This window comes from Podarcis filfolensis, assembly GCF_964270895.1.
Source record: "Podarcis filfolensis genome assembly, chromosome: 16".
Classification (NCBI taxonomy): domain Eukaryota; kingdom Metazoa; phylum Chordata; class Lepidosauria; order Squamata; family Lacertidae; genus Podarcis; species Podarcis filfolensis.
In genome coordinates, this window is record NC_139620.1 from 22,968,682 (window position 1) to 22,981,205 (window position 12,524).

The 12,524-nt window shown below is 48.5% G+C and overlaps 1 protein-coding gene across 12 annotated transcripts in view; it reads right to left on the reverse strand.

Moving 5' to 3' along the window:
- The window catches only part of NF2 (NF2, moesin-ezrin-radixin like (MERLIN) tumor suppressor), a 97,382-nt gene that overhangs the window by 14,041 nt on the left and 70,817 nt on the right, over positions 1 to 12,524 (reverse strand). The window lies entirely within an intron of this gene.

Consider the following 12,524-nt stretch of genomic DNA (forward strand, 5'->3'; position numbering starts at 1 on the left):
TCCCCGGCAGGGGCACACTGTTCCCAGCCTGTCCCCTCCCCTCCTGCTCTCCTGACATCAGTTGCTCAGGTGAATCTGCTCAGTCTCTGCCTGGTGTCTCATCACCTGTCAAGCCTGCTTGTTGCTTTTCTGACAGCCACCTTGCTTGCCGGGACAGCTGCTCTGGGGACGGCTGCTCACCGATGGCGCTTGGATGGAGGGTGGGCGGCCATGACAAGGGCTGACATGTCCAGCCCAGCGGAAAGGCGTTCCAAGCTCAAAGGAGCCTCACCTGGTGTCCGCAGAATCATGCTGGGGAACGTAGGGTGTCAAGACCCTGCAGGGGGACCAGAACAGCTACATCAGCGGGATGTGAGAACCAAGATCTGATGGTGGTGTAGTGGTTAGAGCGTCGGACTAGCCCCTGGGAGAGATCAGGGTTCAAATCCCCACTCGGCCATGCAGCACGCTGAGTGACCTTGGGCCAGTCACTGCCTCTCAGCCTAACCCGCCTCGCAGGGATGTTGTGCAGAGGAAGAGAACAATGCATGCCACCTTGAGCTCCTCGGACAGGAAAAGGCGAGCTACAAATGCAATAATGAAATATAAAATAGGAAGAGGGAACAACCTAGTTGACCCTGGTTGGGTTTCTGTTTTAAATCAGGGGTGTGAAAACTTTCAAGCAGAGGGCCACATTTTCCTCCTGGGCAACCTTCCAGGGGCCGCATGCTGTTGGTGGGCAGGGCCAGGAGCAAAAGCAAGCAGAGATTCCAGTTTTGTCTTTGAGCAGCGGCAGCTGCAGACTCCAGGCTCTCAAATTTCAGCAGCAGTGCTAAAATCTGGCATGCCCTACCCCACCTCTCATGTTCCAGGCGCTACAGCATTGTTGTGGCTCCCCCTGCAGCACGGCACCCATTGCAACCCCACCGGTCGTGCTGCCCTTCAACCACCTCCGACGGCAGGCCAGTTTTTACACATTCTCCTCTCTCATCTAGCCATGCAGGAGGTGCAAGCAGACTTTAAGCTGGGCAGAGAGGCTCCCGGAGGGTGCCAAGCAGGGGGCATCCGTGGTGCTGCTGGGGAAAGCCTTGAGTGTCAGATAAAGAGGCTCAGGGGGGGCATATTCAGTCCCTGGGTTTGAGGTCCCCTCCTCTCCCCCGGTTTTTAAATGCAGAGGGCAATCCTGCAGCAAAACATGTCGCCCTGTTATTCTGGAAACTACCAATTTCACTCTTCCCTGCGTCGGGCTAATCAGTGGCAACGACTTGCACACCTCAGTGGCACAGAGCCTCCTACGCCGAAGCCTGCAGGGAGAAGGGCTGGCTCTGCAAAGGCCGCCTGTTTCCCATGCTTGCCGTTCTTTATCCAAAACAGCCTGGCGGTTACGAGAAGTAGATGCATGCCCCCCAACCAACCCCGGCCTCTGCTGCTTCTCTCTGAGCATCAGCCTTCTCTAGAAGGAGAAAAGATCAGACCCAAGCTTTTCCTCCTCCTCTGCTACTACAGGTGTCTCTGAATGTGTGGGCTGTTTTCTTCGACGCAGATGCAAGGCGGGGAGGGGGGAAGCAAGCATGTGTGTGCCATCGCACGCAGCAAGATTTCGTGCAAGCCAAACCTGGGTGATTAAGAGCAAATTACATTTTTGTCACAGGGAGAAAATTGATTTTACAAGGCGCCATTGTGCGATCCGTCCCTCTTCCTGCAGGGAGGGAGGGGAGAGAGGAAGGAGAATAGGCTCTACAATGCGCTAACTGGGCGAATCAAAGAAAATATATATATGAAGGGGAGAGGGAGAGAAGAGGAAGGCAATCAAATAGCCAGAAGGAGAAAGAAGAAGAAGAAAAGGGGGGGATCTTCTTTGCTCCTTCTGCCTGGAGGCTGCTGTATCCCCCCAGGAGACCCGGGGCTTTTATTTGATTTGGAGGAACCAATAACTCCGTTGCAGTCAAGCTCATTTTGCACTAGCTAACCCAATAACTGCAGGCCCCCCCATTTTTGCTGGCTTGGCAAAAATCGCACAGAATTGAAATGAGACCACCAAATCCATTTAGGCCGTTTCCCCAATAAAAATGGAGGGGGGGGCAAGTGGGAGGAGGAGGAGAAACAGCCACGGTGTGGGGTTTACGGAAATGGGACTACTCTGAGTTAGGAGTCTGTTTCCACTTGAGAATCTCAGATGGGGCTTCCTGTGACTCCAGAGGAAGAATTAAGGAAGCGGAGTCTCCAGATCTACCTAGAGATGTGTGTGAGACAGAAAAGCCCCTTTGGAAAGGCAGATGAAAGAAGCCATTTCTTCAGTCCCAATCACTGAACTGTGGAACTCGCTCATTAAACTGCGGAACTGGCTTCAAAAGAGGACCAGGCAAATTCATGGAGGAGAAATCTATTGCTGTCTACGAATCATGATGGCTATGCTCTGCCTTCACAGTTGAAGGCAGCAACGCTTCCGAATGCCAGTTGCTGGAAACTTCAAAAGAGGAGAGTGCTGTTGTGATCGGGTCCCGCTTGGGATCTTCCCACTGGAGCATCGGATTGGCCAGTGTAAGAACAGGATTCTGGACTAGATGTGCCATTGTTCTGATCCAGCAAAGCTCTTCTTGTTTCTTAAGGGATTGATTTGAAACAGCATGTAACCAAAGGGTTAACATACATGCTACTTACTACTCCAAATCCCCCCTCTCAAAACAGCTTTTCTCAAGAAACCAGGGTGTCATGGCACAGATTTGCATGCAACATTTAGTTTCAGGCCCTTAAAAAGAATGCAAACAATATCTCATCCCTTTTTTTTTTTATAAACCAACTATTCTGCCAACCTTGCCTTGTATTTCAGCAGCATAAAAAGTTTACAGCATCTCATTTACCTGTCACTGGCAAACGGCACAGAGGCTGCGTTTTGCAGAGACAAGGTCACCCTGGCATCTAAGCAATCTCCTTTTAACACCCCTAAACTTCTCAGGCCTCCCTCTCCCACCCTGCAAACGGGGGAATGGGGCACTGTGCCCCAAATCTCAGTCTGCTCTCCGCCAGCCCCCACCTGCCTGCCTGCTTACTTTCTAGCAGTTTCCTCCTCCTTAGTCTCAGTGCAGCAGGAAGGAGGAGGACGGCAAAAGCTGAATTAGACTCTGTACACGCTCCTGCTTACTCTGCATCTAGTGCGCTCTTGCCACTGGTTTGAGAACTGGTGTACACACAATGTTAGCCACAACCCATATCTATCCTGTCATTTCTTGGGAAATGCTGCCTTTTGATGAGTTTGACCCCAAACCAGCTCCGATCTGGGCTGAGAAGAATAATGACCCACTTACATTTTAAGCTGGTGGCATTCCAACTCTATGATTCTATGATGCTACACACAGTCTTAGTTGGCTCTGCCTGTCATTAGCTCTGGCTCCCTCTACTGTTGGTCTCCCTGCCTTCCACCCTACCAGTCACACTGGGGACACCAGCGGTAAAGAAAGCAAGGCTTTATTACCTAAGCTTAGAAACATTATCTAGAGCTCAGCATCATGATGCAAAGGCAGAACACACTCATAAAACTCAGAAAATTTCCTGATAATGTAATGGAAGGGTGGCAATAAACGATAATATTTATTGCTACTCTTTCATTGCAATATAGGAACGCAGAATATAAGCATAGCACAGAGAAAGGCTGCAGTTCTATGCACGTTTAGTCTGAGAAATGAGTGGGACTTGCTCCTGAGTAAACATAGGCTGGAGCAAGCTGGAGGTGTCGTAGCCACTCCACAGAAAATTAGCTTTCATGAATCCATTTCCTTTCAGTTTATAATATACCCTTTGAAGCAAAAGCACAGCTTTTTTCTGCATCTGAAAGAGTAATATTCTATACACATTTATTAAAAAGAAAGCCCTGCTTAATTCAATGGGGCAGGGCTGAAAGGGGGGTCGTAGGCACTGTGACGCTAGACTATTGACAGGGGGACAGGCCCACATAGGGGGAGTGGGGAGGATAAGGATCTGGGCTGCCCATTAAATCCAGCTCTCCACCACAGTAATGACAATGTACCAACAGAACCTTTCTGAATGGCTGAGTTTATGGAAGAGAATAGCTAGCTACTTAAGAGGACTGGCGGTTGGAGTGAGCCTTGGCGTGGGAAGACATGGGGAAAGTGGATGGAGAAAGGTTTTTCTCCCTGAATTCTTGGATATCTAATGAAGCTGAAGGTTGGGAGATTCAGGACAGATAAAAGAAAGAACTTCTTCATGCAATGCATGGCTAAGCTATGGAACTCATTCCTGCAGGTAGCAGTGATGGTCACAAGGTTGGGTGGCTTAACAATAAAAGGTAAAGGTAAAGGACCCCTGACAGTTGAGTTCAGTCATAAACGACTCTGGCCAAGGGAGCCGACATTTGTCCACAGACAGTTTTTCCAGGTCATGTGGCCAGCATGACTAAGCCGCTTCTGGCGAAACCAGAGCAGCGCATGGAAACGCCATTTACCTTCCCACTGGAGAGGTACCTATTTATCTACTTGCACTTTGCAGTGCTTTCAAACTGCTAGGTTGGCAGGAGCAGGGACCGAGCAACGGGAGCTCACCCCGTCGCTGGGATTCGAACCGCCGCCTTCCAATCGGCAAGCTCTAGGCTCAGTGGTTTAGACCACAGCGCCACCCGCTTAACAATAGGACTGGACAAATTCATGAATAAGAGAATCAGTGGCTACTAGCCGTGACGGCTCTGCTCATCAGGGACTGTGTTGAGGAGGGCTGCACTGAAGAATAATGGTGGAAGCCACCCCTTCCCCCGATCCTAATCCTGAATCTTGCCAGGAGCAGGAGGACATTATAGATTTGGAACAGAACCTCTGCAAACAGAAGGCTCCCAGAAAAGAAGGTTCCCAGCAGCTTCCCAGAAAAGATATCTGGTTGACCACTGTGAGAACAGGATGCAGGACTTTATGGGCCGTTGGCCTAATCCAGCAGGCTCTTCTAATGTTCTTATGAAGGCATGTCAACTGCCTACTCTATCCCAGAAAGGAGAGCTGGGTCGCTCTGGTTCCCCTCTTTCCTGTTTTGCAGGCAAAACGCATGCCTTTTCTCTCTGGGGAAAAAGAAAAACAAGTTTGAAGCTGCTCCAAAATCCTGCCTGCTCCTGTTGAGCGTTCGTCACAGATTCATCAGCCTGGCCTAAGAGGAAACCCTTGAAGTCCGAGGCATAGAGAGAATGAGAGACCCTCAAGAATGAAAACAAACCCCGTCTCCTACATTCTTCTGAAGTCTGAAGCAGCAGCCAGCCCCCCTGAAGTTCAGCCAGCTGGAATTAGCAAAGCCAGCGCACTACGTGCAGAGGAAATCAGCTTCCTGAAGAGATGTCTGTGCTGCGCCCCCAGAGCTCATAAAAAGGGGATTAGCATGTTAACCACATAATTAAACATGAAAAATTCTGCAGGCTCCATCCAAGGTGGAGAGGGAAACTCGGGAGGTCGCAAACATGACCTTTGTTCCCATGCTGGGACTTCATCACAGAGGGGCCTCTACCCAAATGAAAGATTCGGAACTGGGACATAGAATCACAGAATTGTAGAGTTGGAAGGGACACCAAGGGTCATCTAGTCCAACCCCCTGTAATGCAGGGTCCTCCAGATGAAAGCGAAGGAGAGGCCATAGCTCGAGGTGGAGCATCCGACCGTGCTGCATGGATCTAAATCCAATAACAAGTCCAAGGGAGAACAGCTGTTTAGTGGCAGAGCAGCTGCTTGGAATGCAGAAGGTCCCAGATTTAACCCCAAGGTAGGGCTGCCTGAAACTCCAAAGAGCTGCTACCAGTCATTGTTTACCATACTGGGCTAGATGGACCAATGGTTTGACTCGGTGTAAGGCAGCACCGTGTGTTCCTTCCTTCCTCATTGTTGTTGTTATTTATTAAATTTGTATGCCACCCTTTAGTGATGTATGGAAGTGAGAACTGGACCATAAAGAAGGCTGATCGCCAAAGAATTGATGCTTTTGAATTATGGTGCTGGAGGAGACTCTTGAGAGTCCCATGGACTGCAAGAAGATCAAACCTCTCCATTCTGAAGGAAATCAACCCGGAGTGCTCACTGGAAGGACAGATCCTGAAGCTGAGGCTCTGATACTTTGGCCACCTCATGAGAAGAGAAGACTCCCTGGAAAAGACCCTGATGTGGGGAAAGATGGAGGGCACAAGGAGAAGGGGATGACAGAGGACGAGATGGTTGGACAGTGTTCTCGAAGCTACCAGCATGAGCCTGACCAAACTGCGGGAGGCAGTGGAAGACAGGAGTGCCTGGCGTGCTCTGGTCCATGGGGTCACGAAGAGTCGGACGTGACTAAACAAGTAAACAACAACAACATGCCACCCTTCATCCGAAGATCACAGGGCGGCTCACAACACAAAAATACAAAATGAGAACACAAAATACATAATAAAAACAAAAGCAAACCATAAAAAACGCTCCCGCAAGCACATTTTAAAAGGACATAGAATTTGCAGTACTGTCAAGCTGCAGATCCAGAGGTCCTTGAAATAAAACACCAATCAAACCCAGGAGCCAAACATTAAGCATTGTCACATTGCTTCTATCTGGAACCCCCCGAGTGTTATTCTGAGGGCTCCTTGCTGCCTCGAGGGCTGTTTTACAGCAGAAAGGAGAGATTTTTAATAAACAAATTCCCTAACCCCCTCTCAGGACCAGCTCTTGCGTCCCATTTAAATTATCTTTCTGTACCCACCTCTGCCAATAAAGCTTTGGTTTAGCACCTTCGGTCTGCAGCCTCCCAGCGGAAGGAAATCTAAGTATGTGGAAATGAATTTCCTTATATTCGTCCTCTGCTGCTGTCGGTCTGCTGTCTTCCCAAATGCTGTATAAAATTTTAAGTTGTCCATGGCACAAGGCAGGGATCTGTCTATTTCTCCTCCGAGAAAGGGCCGTAGCTCAGTGGAAGAGCATCTGCCTTGCATGCAGAACAACCCAGGTTTAATCCCCAGCATCTTCAGGTAGGGGTGGGAGAGATTCCCTACCTGAAATCCTGACGAGCTGCTGCCAGTCCGTGTGGACAATACTGAGCTAGATGAATGAATGGTCTGATTCCGGAAAAGGCAGCTTCCTATGTTCCTATGCAACTCTATAACGTGTCCCAAAACTTGAAGACCCTGTACAGTCGTACCTTGGTTTTCGAACAGCCTAGTTCTCGAACGTTTTGACTCCCCAATGATTGAATCCTGGAAGTGACTGTTCCAATTTTTTAACGTTCTTTTGGAAGCTGAACATCCGACGGGGCTTTTGCGGCTTCCGATTGCTGCAGGACCTTCCTGCAGCCAATCTGAAGCCGCGCTTTGCTTTTCAAACGCTATGGAACTCGAACGGACTTCCGAAACGGATTCCGCTCGACTTCCAAGTTACGACTGTACTACTCAAACATTTATTCAGAAGATTGAAAAGTATAAGATCAAGTTCTTGGCTCGTTTTCTGGATTTGTTTTTCCTAGCAAGATTAGCATGAGAGGAGGTTTGTTTGCTGTCTCAATGAACAGAGAACATACAAAGTGTAGTGCTTAATTCTAGTCAAGAGGTAAAGTCCATACTGTTCCTATAAAGATTCAAGCATCAAGAAGAAGGCCAGAGAATCCTGATGACCAAGATAACTGACTCGCATCTCTCTTCAAAGGAGAGCTTCCAGCTTTGCAGACTCTCCCTCTGAGAACACATACAGAATTTGAAATATCGGGTCCTTGGCTAATGCTGCTCAATCACAAGCAACATAGAGATTGCGTAAGAAAGCTACAAATCAGAGTGAAATTTAAAATGCTGCAGCAACATGCAATGATTTTCAGCAATAGCGGGAAGTGGAAATCCAGGCTATTGGGACTGGGAAACAGTAAATATCGAAGAATAGAAAATGGCTCGAATGGACCCATTACTCCCAGCTCACCGATGGGGAAGCGGAAGTGTGAGCTGTGACCACAATGTAGGTTGTGTCAAAATCAGGACAAGTTTCAAGTCACAACTCTACCATCAGGAAGAGGGAATACCATGATTCAACACAAGTGAAGGGGGAAAGCCCAGGATGCAGCAAGATGTACAAAATTCAGCTTCTGGGATTCTCGGTTTTACAAAGCAAATTTCTACTTCTGAGGATTTGTTTGAGGCAGCAGAGGCAATGCCTGGTGAAACTGTGGAAGCCAGAAAAGGTTGTGGAATAAGATTTCTGGGAGTTGTGAGCTGAAGCTTCCCAATGTTCTGCAGCTCCATAAATTGGGGGAAGTGCAGAATAATTGCACAGGTTACAGAATTCAGAGGCTTTCAGCACCAAGTGCACCAAGCCTTGCCCATGACTAATTCACAGGAGCACCTGAAATGAATGGCATTTCCTTTGGGAATTTTTGCAGAAGTCAGAAAGTGCTAACATGCATTTCTAAAAAGGAGAGCCCTAAATCCATAAATATTAAAACCCTACATGGAAGTAAGCAATGCCTCCGATGGTCCTCACAATTCACAGATTACTTGCCCAATCTCTCAGTGGTAAGATTCAGAGATCAGGGGTACTCTTTGGAAAAGGGACTGCTGGTTCCTACAGTCATCAGCACGAAGATAAAGAAATAGCTCCCGAAATATAAATTATTCCCACAAAACCAGAAGGCTTCAAAGAGTCATCTAGTCCAACTCTCTGCAAACTAGGAATCACAACTGAAGATTACATGGCAAATAGCCATCCAACCTCTGTTTAAAAACTTCCAATGAAGGATCACAACCAGATGAAAACTGGAAAAACAGCCCAAAGAAATCCACAAATCTTTGAGGGAGAAGACTCATCAAACAGTTTCACAAGCAGACACTTGATCTGAGAGAGCCATTTCATAGAATCATAGAGTTGGAAGGGACCCAAGGATCATCTAGTCCAACCCCCTAAAATGCAGGATTCACAGCTGAAGATTCCATGGCAAATAGCTATCCGACCTCTGTTTAAAAACCTCCAGCAATGAGAGTTCAATACCTTCCAAAGTAGTCTGTTCCACTGTTGAACAGTTCTTACCATCAGAAAGTTCCTCCCACTGTTCAGTTGGAAATTCATTTGTCCTTCGGATCCGTTGGTTCAGGTCCTACCTCTGGAGCAGCAGAAAACAAGCTTGCTCCATCTTCCCTGTGACAGAGCTTCATATTACTAAGTTCCATGTGACATGCAATAGTACAGCTGTGCGAAATGGATCAGCTGCGACAGCCGCTCCCACGAAGATGCTGCTGCATGTCTCACCCCTTTTTGAGCGCCATTCTGAAAGTGGCTTGGTCTGGCACTGTTGGGAAATGAAACTCTACAGCCTGGGCTTTGAGAGGAAAGTGAGTTTCGCAGGCAAAGTGACAGAGCAAAGCAGAGCGGCGAGGTACTCAAGGAGAGCGGGTTAGTTTAGGAACTCAGGCAGTGAGAAAAAGACAACCCAAGATCTAACAGAAGGCAGAGGTTTAGCCAAAGTCAACGCAGGCTCCAAAGGGTTTGACGCCACCATTTGCCCCAATGAGGACATGCTAGCCAGAAGTTCTAGATTGCCAAAGTAGCCTCATGTTGGCCTCAGTAACTTTTATGTTTGAAGAGCATGAAAGAAACCCCCCCCCCAAAATCCTCATCTAAGATTTTGCATGTGCCAAAGACAAGATGCAATGGAGCAACAGGCCAGTTAAACCAGGTGTCATCGCGGCAACTATTCATCCTTTTTGTTCACTGATGGCTCACCTGCTTCCTTGGGGCACAAAACCAGCATGAAACCTCCCGGCTGCATTGCCCCAGGTATATACTTAGCTACAGAACCCAAAAGCTGCTTTTTAGCAAACAGACTAGTTACAAAGCCATCTTTGGAACTACCAGGACTTGAAGCCACCAAAAATAAGAGCTCCAGGGAAGAGATGGCCTCAGGGAACAATATTATCGTTCTTTCTGCTCTTCCCTTTCAGGATTCAATTTAGGAAGTGGACAGGGGGAAGTTTTTATCCCCATCTTGTAACTTGAGGACTGGTGGGTATCCAAAGAAGCTGAAGGTCGGAAGATCCAGGACAGAGAAAAGAAAGGACTTCTTCACACAGAACATAGTTAATCTGGGGAACCTGCTCCCGCAGGAGGAAGTGATGACCACCACCTTAAATGTAAAGGGACCCCTGACCATTAGGTCCAGTCATGGCCGACTCTGGGGTTGTGGCGCTCATCTTGCTTGACTGGCCAAGGGAGCCGGCGTACAGCTTCCAGGTCATGCAGCCAGCATGACTAAGCTGCTTCTGACGAACCAGAGCAGCGCATGGAAACGCCATTTACCTTCCCGCTGGAGCAGTACCTATTTATCTACTTGCACTTTGACGTGCTTTCGAACTGCTAGGTTGGCAGGAGCAGAGACCGAGCAACGGGAGCTCACCCTGTCACAGGGATAAAAAACCGCCGACCTTCTGATCAGCAAGTCCTAGGCTCTGTGGTTTAACCCACAGCGCCACCTTACCTTAAAAGAGGATGAGGCAACTGCATGGAGGAAAAGGCTATCGGCAACTACTAGCCACAACTGCTAAGCTCACAATTGCTATGCCTCCACTGTTGGAGGGAGCAACCACTCAGTCCGTAGAGCATGATACTCTTTATCTCAGAGTCATGGATTCAATTCCCATGTTGGACAAGAGATTCCTGTGTTGAAAGGGGTTGGACTGGATGAGCTTTGGGGATCCCTTCCATCTCTATGATTCTACCAGCTGGCGGCAACCACAGGGCAGGGACACTGCTCTTGTGCTCAGATCCAGCTTGCAGGTTTCCAGCAGGCAATGTGAGAACAGGATGTCAGGCGAGATGGGCTACCAGCAGGCGCTTCAGATGTCCTTATGTAACGCTAGTGTGGCCAGTTAGCAGACTCTGAAAGCCTGCTCCCCCCCAAAAAAAAAATCCCCCATGGCCCATTTTGAAAGGTGCCAACGATGACAAGCCGTTCCAATTAAGGATCATCCCGCAGGAACAGCCTGGGTGGCATTCCTGCCCTTCACCGAGATCTGAACGATTCTGCAGAGCAAACCGCGGGGGGCACGAAGCAGAGGTGCCAGAGTACCAGCCAATGAGGACGCTCAAGCGAAGGCTTCCAAAGACCACGGAGCAGCTTTGAAGCGCTCGACTCGAACGGGAGAGAGCAAAAGCGGCAGCTTCAAAAAAAGGGTTTCAGAAAGATTTATTTTTCAGAAGTTAAAAAAGGAGGAGGGGGAATCAATCGGCTGCCAAGGGAGAGGGGTGATTAATGAGGGGTGGGGGCAGGAGATGAGGAACAGAGCCGAGGATTCAACTTTGGACTTTCCCTGCAGGGTGGCGATTCTCTTCTTGGGCAGAGGGAGAGGTAGGTATCTGCCCCTCCCTTCCCCATCACGCATGCAGCCTAAAAGGAGGAGGCATCACTCCTGTTTTTGTGTAAGTGCTCCTCTGCCGTGGGTTTTTGAAGAGGAGGCGGAGAATTGGGAAAGGTCAAGCTTCTGAACGCAGAGGCCTCTGCAGGAAACCAACCCTTCCATATTGTTGCTACGATTTATTTGATAGTTCAGTAGGTAGAGAATGAGACTCTGCATCTCAGGGTCATGGGTTAGAGCCTCACGCTGGGCAAAAAAATTCCTGCACTGCAGGCGCCTGGACTAGATGAGCCTTGTGGTCCCTTCCGACTCTGTAATTCTACGATTTCTCATTACTGCTACCCTCCACCATAATGTCCCAGGAAAGGTTAAAGCAATTTAGAAATACAGTATGAAAAACAATTTAAAGCATGTTAACAGCCACGGGTACAGGGTGAGTCCTAAAAATATATATCTCAAGCATCAAAAGTCAGGGGAAAGAGGGGCGTTTCTAGCCTACACATAATGAAAGTGCCAGGTTTGCTTCTGCGGCAAGGGAATTCCACAGCTTAGGAGCCACCACGGAGAAGGCCCTCTCCTGATTCACCCGTCCACTGAACTTCTGGGGGCAGAGGAACTACCAAGAGGGCCCCCTCTGGCAATCTTAATACCCAAGAGGGTCTGTAGGGAAAGAGGCAGTCTTTTCAAATTAGGGGACTAAGTTGTTTAGGGATTTAAATGTGAGCACCTCTAACCAGGCCCGGAAATTAACTAGCAACCGTTAACATCCGCTGTTGCCTGTGTGATGGCGGGAGAAAGATGCACAGCTGCGTTTCGGATATACGCTAAGTGAATAAATTTCCTAATGGAGTATTATTGATCTGTTGGGCCAAGTGAAGAAGCGCAGGTGGCAGGATAAGCCTTTGCCAACCTGCTGCCCTCCAGATGTTTTGGACTACAGCTCCCATCAGCCCCTGCCAGTGTGACCGTGCCCCTTTAGCACCATATACCCGTGCTGACTAGGGGCTGATGGGAGTTGCGGTCCGAAAGATCTGGAGGGCCCCAGGCTGGCAAAGGCTGTGGTGGAGTAATATATATATATATATATATATATATATATATATATATATATATATATATATTGCTCGCTGCCTTACTTCCCAATGCAAAACCTCCTTCTGTCAAGACTTGTCAATGTGTTAATTGTGACGGACTGGTGGAATTGCACCAAAAG